Source organism: Nannospalax galili, unplaced genomic scaffold (genome assembly GCF_000622305.1).
Source record: "Nannospalax galili isolate Female #2095 unplaced genomic scaffold, S.galili_v1.0 scaffold290, whole genome shotgun sequence".
Taxonomy (NCBI): domain Eukaryota; kingdom Metazoa; phylum Chordata; class Mammalia; order Rodentia; family Spalacidae; genus Nannospalax; species Nannospalax galili.
Window position 1 is genome coordinate 4,258,793 of NW_008331486.1, and position 7,447 is coordinate 4,266,239.

The following is a 7,447-nucleotide window of genomic DNA, read 5'->3' on the forward strand; positions in this document are numbered from 1 at the left end:
TTAAAAATAAAAATAATGTAAAGCAGTAAAATCATCCCCACTTTTCAAATGCAGGAACAGAGACCAAATGGTGCTTGTAACTCAGCTTCAAACCAGGCCTGTCAGACTCAATCTCTGAGTACCCATCTAGGAGGCACTTGGCCATACCTCCAGTAAAACAGGACTGTGGGCCTGACTCAGATAAGAAAGTCAAGGACAGGGCTCAAGGGTGGGGCCAGGCAGGGATGCTCAGAGTGGACCTCAGTGCAAGTCATAACCCAGCTCAGGCACTTAGAAACTGGTAGACATTGGATCTCTGTGAACCTCTGTTTCTTCATCTGTAAGATGGGTCTGACTAACACAAGAGCATACTATGAGTTTCAGGACTGACATCTATGAGGTTCTGGCATGGCCTGGATAGTTGGTGAGTGGCACAGTGCCACCCGGTGGTTGACACATCTAGGGAGACTGGACCAGTCCAGACCAAACCAGAGTAGATCAGACTTGTAGTGTTTGAGGTTAGGCAGTTGGGCCTGGAAGCCATCCTGGCCTGTTTGCTGTTTGGGGTTTTGTATTTCCAAGCGTTTCCTTTGGAAGAAGTCCAGCTTCCTCCCTACTGGAAGTGGGCAGGAGGGGACTGTTCACACCTGGGCCTGGATGCCCAGGGGAGCCATGTGGAGAGGTGACAAGAGCCTGGGGTTTAGAGTTAGGCCAGCTGGGGTTTGAATTCAGGATCTGACCCTTTCATGGCTGTGTGACCGTGAGCAAGTCACTTCACTTCTCGGAGGTGTTGATTTCCCCACCTGTTACAAGGTTTCATGATCTCTGTCTCAGAAGGTACTAGACACTGATGGAAGGCTTGAGATGAAAGAAGATTCCAGATGTATTTCCCCAGTGTACACAGTGATTCCTTTAGAGAATTAAAGATTTGGGGGGAAAATCTTGGGTTTATAGTAAAATACCAAAACATGAATGTTCTTGGCATTTTTGGAAACAGGGAGGGTGTCCTGCCCAGATGGGGTGTGACAGGTGAATTGAGGCGGGCGGGGGGGGGCAAATTGAGCTCCAGATTATCAGACCCTCTCTGGAATGGGGGCCCTACCCAGAAGAGAGTATTAGCTTTTCCCACAAAAAATGTCATGATTAAAGTAGGGGAGGGGAAATGTACTGTATGAAGCCACTTAGATAAAACTCAAAAATAACTAAAATACAGATAGCTAGAAAGCAAGGCAGCGGCTTGGGCGAGGAGAGGCCGGCAGTGCCCCTGGGAAGCCAGCAGGATTTTCTGTTGTAATCTGGGCGTTCGTATCACAGGAGTGCCCCCTTTATCATTTCATGCTTTGTGTATTCTCCTGTATGTTTCAATTATACGTCAATAAAAAAAGTGCTACAATTATCTCAAAGCAAATGCATCGCGGCTGCAGGGGAGGGAGGGAGGAGTGACAGGATGTGCTCTGACCTGGGTACCCTGGATCTGGCTGCTTATGCTTTTAAAGGGTAGGTGAAGATGGGCAGGACTCCTGCTTCCCACCCTGCCCAGCCCAAGCTGCCTTTTCCAAAAAGGGCTGGACAGCCAGCCTGCCTCTGACCAACAATGCCCCCCAGGCAGATCTGCTGAGCTCACAATCTGGGGACAAAGTAACTCCCCCCAACTCCCTCTTATTTATTATTCATTTGACTTTACATCCTACTCAGTGGAGATTAAAAAGGCAAGCCTTCTTCAGTTTCCAGAAAGGACTTTCTAAAATCCTGCATGGCACCAACCCTGCCACCTCACCCCACACAGCACACCCAAAGGCTGTAGACTCTACTGGCAGCATCCCAGGAGTCTACCGGCCTGCCTGGAAGCCAGAGAGCTGTTGGTCAACATTGGGCCAGCCCCAGCCCCACCCCTTTGCCTGATGGATGCAGAGGTCCTGGCTTTATTTTTATTTTCACTCTTCTCTCTTGTGAGGGCCAACACACGGCGAACACAGCTCCTCCACGGAGCAGCACAGCCGAACAAACTCACATCATCAGCTACATTTATTTGCACAGACACTCATAAAAACTTTACTAGACACCAAATAATTGCAGGAAGGGGCCAACCTCCAAATCGGCTGAGCGGCAAAGTTTTGAAGTGGATTTAAGATAAAGATCAAATAGGACAGGCACCCGTCCCAGCTCACACCCAGCCCCCCTCCCCAGCTATGCACCCCTCGGGGTGGAGACCAATGAACTCCCTGGCTTTTGTGAATTTGTGTCCAATTCTTTGAGTTATGCTTAGGGTCCTAATAGGGATTTTATGACTCCAAAATGGTCCTTGGCTTTGTCTTTGTTCTGGCTGCTTTCCTGAGTTAGGAAGCCTCTTGTTGTTAGGGATGGACTGCTGAAACCATCCAGCCCATCCATCTGGAAAGAAAGGCAGAGATTCTCAAGGAAAATATCCAGTAAAAATAAATGTCACACCTTGGGAGTTCCAAACAGGGGTTTCTGTGCAGTGAGCTGAAGCCCACTCAGTCCATGCCTTCCAATCCCAGCCCTCCGGAATAAGGTGAATGGAAAAGCTGTCCTTGGCATCCAGGCACTGCCCAGAGTATCCTGTGCAGAGTCCCAGTCCACCATAACCTGTACCTGGACTTCACCTGCCCTCAAGGGAAGGAAGAGACCTGACTGAACTTGACACAAGTATGTTTCTCTCTGGCCCTAGAGGAGGAAGGGGAGGAGGAAGAGACAGTGTGAGTCCCCTGTGTCCTGGTAGCAGCCCCCCTCCAATGCAATTATTCATCAAATACTAAGTTCAGATCCCTACTGTGAGCTGGACACAGAGTGAGTCTTTCCAGATCATCCTCCCAGCACTCATGAAATACCAGATGCCTTCATTATGCCCAATGCACATACAGGCACACTGAGGCCAGGTGGTATAAATCCCCTAGCCTGAGGTCCCCTAGCCAGACCCTGAAGCAAGATCTGAGGGGTTCCTTGAGACCCGCTCTTCTCTACTGTTAACCATTGATAGTGGGAGACCTCAGCTCTGGGTCACCCAGTCTGGAGGGAGCCCTGCCCTTGAAGCCCTTCCTCCCCAAGGGCTGGAACAACATTTGAATCTGAGGGAGCCTGAGTTCTTGACATGTGGAGAAATCCCATGACTAATGGCCCAGACCATGTGCTGAAAAATCATGAGTCTGCGGCCAGAGTGGGGGTTGTTTGAGGTCTGAGCCACTTACTTGGCTGTGGATGCTCATCGCTCACATTGGATACAAACACAGTGCCTCCAAGCCCATACTGACCATCAGCAAACCCCAACACCCCTCTCCCATCAGCCTCAAAATTCTCAGGAGAGAGTGAGAAGCACCCGGGGGGGTCCCTCCCCAATTACTCCTCTGCGGACCTCCACCTGGGCCCAGCATCGCGGGAGCTCCGTGTACCCACACAGGAAGACCCCTAGATGCTTTTGCCTGAAAAATGACCATGTTATATATGGTCGATGGACCCTTTGACCCACAGTGTCCTGGTTTCCTAGAAGGGATGCCTCATTGCTCCTGGGTCCCAATCTTCCAGCGCTGGACCTCTGCTGAGCCTCTGCACTTCCAGAGTTTGCATGTTCTCCTGCACTGGGGACCTGGGGTGGGGGGTTACTGAGTCTCCGGGAGAGCAGCTCCTAACCTGGCCCACGGCTGGGAGTAATTTTGATCCTGCCTGGCCGACTCTCCTGGATCTTAGGCCCCACTTTCACGGAGCAGCTTGGGGTGGGCCTAGGTGCTCTGTGGTCCTGCCTCACCTAGCCAAGCTGAAAGGCAAGGCCGGGCTGGCTGTTCCCTAACCGGTCCTTTCCGTAACCACCCAGGGGAAGGCTGCGCTCGTGCTTCATCCCAACTGGTTCTGCGACTCCAACTGGGGCTCTAAACTAGGAGGGTCTTCTCAATCCGCTCTGGCCAGAAGGCCAGAAGCTTCACCCGGGTAGCCCTACCTGCCGGCTCATACAAGGCAGGTCGCACCGCACCGGAGAGAGGGTGCGAGGTCCTTAGGAGATGAGCAAGGGGTCCCTAGGCAGGGCTCAAAGAGATGCGTGGTGGAGGACAGGAAGAGCCCGGATCCCTCCTAAGGAGCGAGGACCGCAAGCCGCCGCCGCTGCCTTAGCTCAGGTGCAAACCATCTCAAGCGGGAAACCGCGGACCCAGCAAACAGCATCCCGTGTTGGACGGCGAGTCGGGCGAGAGGCCGCTGCGTAGTGAGTCCCAGGACGCCCAGGGAATCTGGGTAGATAGAGAAGTGACCGGCTCGGATCCAGCGGAGCCAGGTGCTGCTTGCCGCCCACGAAGAGAAGTGGGCTCTGAACCTAGGCCCCTGTCCTCTGGTCCAGTCGTGCTATGCTGCAGAGGCATTGGCTGGGAGGCTCAGTAACCTTAAGGATGCTTCGGAGACACCTGGGGCCTCTGCGTGGCTGTGCTGAGAACCTGGGAACCTCGGGGAACGAGGACAAAGGACTAAGAGTAAGGCCTGTGGGCGAGGGGGTGAGAGGAGAACCGGCATGCAAGAAGGATGAAAGTTGTGAACTAAGCAGCCCCAACCAGACTAGGGAGAGAACCTCGTTCGACTGTCCACCCCAGAGAGCAATGGACTCAGTCGCTGCGCCTTCGGCAGCCCAACCCACGTTAGTAGGGTAATACGGGCTGTGACTTGGACAGGCTCACAAGAGAGAGATGCCAACAATTTCTGCATCTCGGAAACACACCAATCAAGTCCCTAAATGGGGGCTACAGGTGTGCCCACGGCCCCGAGACCCTGTTTTCAAATATCTCAGAACACATCCCAAACACAGCCAACTGGTCAGACTCGGTCCTAGACGCCAGCCAGAGGATCAGGGAGACTTCAGAGGTCGGGCCATAGCGGCCTTCATTCAACTACAGGGAAAAGAAGGGGAAAGTGGAAAGGCACAGGGAAGCTGGGCAGTGGGGAAGCAGGCGGACTGAAACGGAACCCTGCACCGGGAGTTAAGGGTTGGGGTGCGTCCTCAGGGCCCTAAGACCAAAGAAGGTCTCCTACTACGCACCCTGCAGGAGCCAGCGAGGGACTTTGGTGTGCAGTCGGGGGCCCAGCCGTAGTTGCAAGGTCACACGGTGACCAGCAGAGGGCGGAACGCACCCGGTACACCCGCCGGCCCCACGCTGGGTTCGGCGCCTCCAGGCTCTGCCTTAACCGCCCGGCTTCTTCCCGCAGCAGTGCGCCCCGGCCCAGATGCCCGGAGAAGGAGGCCCAGGCCCAATCTCCGGGTTCAAAACCTAAGGGTTCCCAGATTGGGTAAAGACAAACGGAGGAATAGCATGTGAGGGAAACTCTACATCCATTTACACATCCTTCCGGATACAGACACACAAAGGCGCCTAGAAACGCACAGAACACAAAGCCACAAACACAAAAAAACCTTTGGGGAGACCCGGAAGGATTTGGGAACTCGGGGATAAACACAGAAACACAAAGGTAAGGTGGAAATATACATAGAAAAAAATCTGCCAGACACATTGCAGAGGCCCAAATGCACACAAAGGCGAAGACATCTTCACCGGGACCCAGGCATACAAGGACACAAAGACGTTTAAAAACACCCAAGACACAGAAGCACAGAAACATCCGCAGATGTGCACACACACGGCAAGGAAATCAAGATCTACAGATTCATGCACACTCTCATCTTGCAAAGTCTCAAGGAGACACACACACACACACACACACACACACACAATGTGCGTGCACAGGGACAAGGGCGCACACGTAGGCAATAGCCTCAGAGGAGGGAGCGCCGACACGCACAGACACACTCGGATACCCACCGACACACACGCAGGTACTGGGGTGGGGCGGTAGCCTCTAATCCTCCACAAAGCCGGGCCCCTCCGCGGGGCCCCGCAGCACAGGGGGCCACTTCTGACCAAGCCTCCCGCAGGCTCCAAATCCGATCTGCCCTCCCGCCTCCTGCGGGGTCAGGGGACCCACCCCCCCATGCCCTCCGCCCCCGCCCGGCTCCGCGCCACTGCTCTGGCTCCGGGAGGGGCCAGAGCTGCCCAGCAGCGGCTCACCAGAGCAGCCCGCCCCTGCCCCTGGGCCGCACCCGCCCTCCCACGGCCCGGAGGCGCACAGCGCGGTGGTAGGCGGAAGGTGCCCCAGTGGCCCGACGTTGTCTTCTAACTCATGCATGTCAGGCCCGACGCGCGCGGGAGTCGCCAGTTCAGTCCCACCGGATTGTCGCTCCGCGGTGTCGAGGCCCACTTTGCCCAGGCTGGCCAGGGCACTGTTCAGCCCTCTGGCCACAGCCAAAGGGCGCCTATTCCAGGTGTCAACCCGATTTTCTTGGAGCGTGGCAGGACCCACGCTGTCCCCGGCCTTCATCCCTTGCTCTCGGGGCCACCACGCTACCTGAAACTCCAAATCCTGCGAGGCCCAGCCTTTGCCCACTGCCTCAGCCCATGGTACCCGTTTTCCAGCCCTAATGATCCCCTTAAACTCTCCTGGTCTGAACCTGGGCCTGACCTTCCTCGCCCGCCCAGCGTCCCGCATTCTGGATCCAGCCCCCCACCCCAAGCTCACTTCCCGGACCGATCTTTGCCCAGGTCTGAGCTTTCCAGGACCCCTCACCCAACCGCGGCCCAGCCCCTTTTCTACCCGCCAGGGATCCCATTGCGAGTCAGGGGACAGGGGTCCTCCCCTTCTGACCGCCTCCGTTCCTCGGTCCCTGGAGCCCTGGAGCCCTGGAGCCAGCCTTCTCGGACAACCGATCCGTCCGGGGTAGGAACCGCCGTCCCAGAGATACCAACTCCGACCCTGCGACCTACCTCAGCCGACAGTCGGGGTCCCGGGCAGCCGCTCCCGGCTGGCGCCGTCCCCTGGAGTTGCCGCTGCGCTCCCCGCCGTCCGCACAGTCTGGCCTCGCTCGGGGCCACTCCTTTCAGCGCTGGAGCTTTTTTTTTTTTTTCAAAATAGTAATAATAAAAAAGGCAAGAAAAAAAAAAAAAAAGAAAGCCTCATTTCCCAACTCCCAGATCAATTTTTCAAGAGGGGTGGGGCAGACTTCTTTCGAGGAAGACTCAAACTTCTGTGAGGGGCGGGCAGGACAGCCGGTCCGGGCGCAGGGCCCGCGCTCGGGACTAGGCGCGGCGCGGGGTGCAGACCCCGGGCGCGCGGAACCCTCCCACGGGGAGGGGGGGCGACGGCACTATTTGACGTGGAGCTGCCGGCTCATCCAGGCGCAGGGATACCAGGCGCACCAATGAGTTCAAATGTCAGGAAGTTTGAGGAGGGGTGAGGCGGCTCCCGACCGGAGTATCCCTCCGCCGCCAGCCCCAGCTCTAAACCGAGCTGCTCCTCCCGCGCACCATGGCACTGGAGTAGTGCGGGGAGCGCGCCCGGAGCCCCGTGGCCCGCTGCGCCCCGCCCGGGACCCCGCTGCGCCTCCCGAGCCCCCCCAGCCCGCGGGGCCGCCCCTGCACCCCCG

At 56.3% G+C, this 7,447-nt stretch overlaps 1 long non-coding RNA gene across 1 annotated transcript; it reads right to left on the minus strand.

Annotated features, from left to right (window-relative positions):
- Positions 1–1,986: 1,986 nt before the first annotated feature.
- LOC115068644 lies at positions 1,987–5,223 on the minus strand. Its single transcript, XR_003847976.1, has 3 exons — positions 5,012–5,223; positions 3,929–4,214; positions 1,987–2,664 (listed from the first exon to the last, which is right to left on the minus strand). It is a non-coding gene; the product is annotated as an uncharacterized LOC115068644 (long non-coding RNA).
- Positions 5,224–7,447: the final 2,224 nt, after the last annotated feature.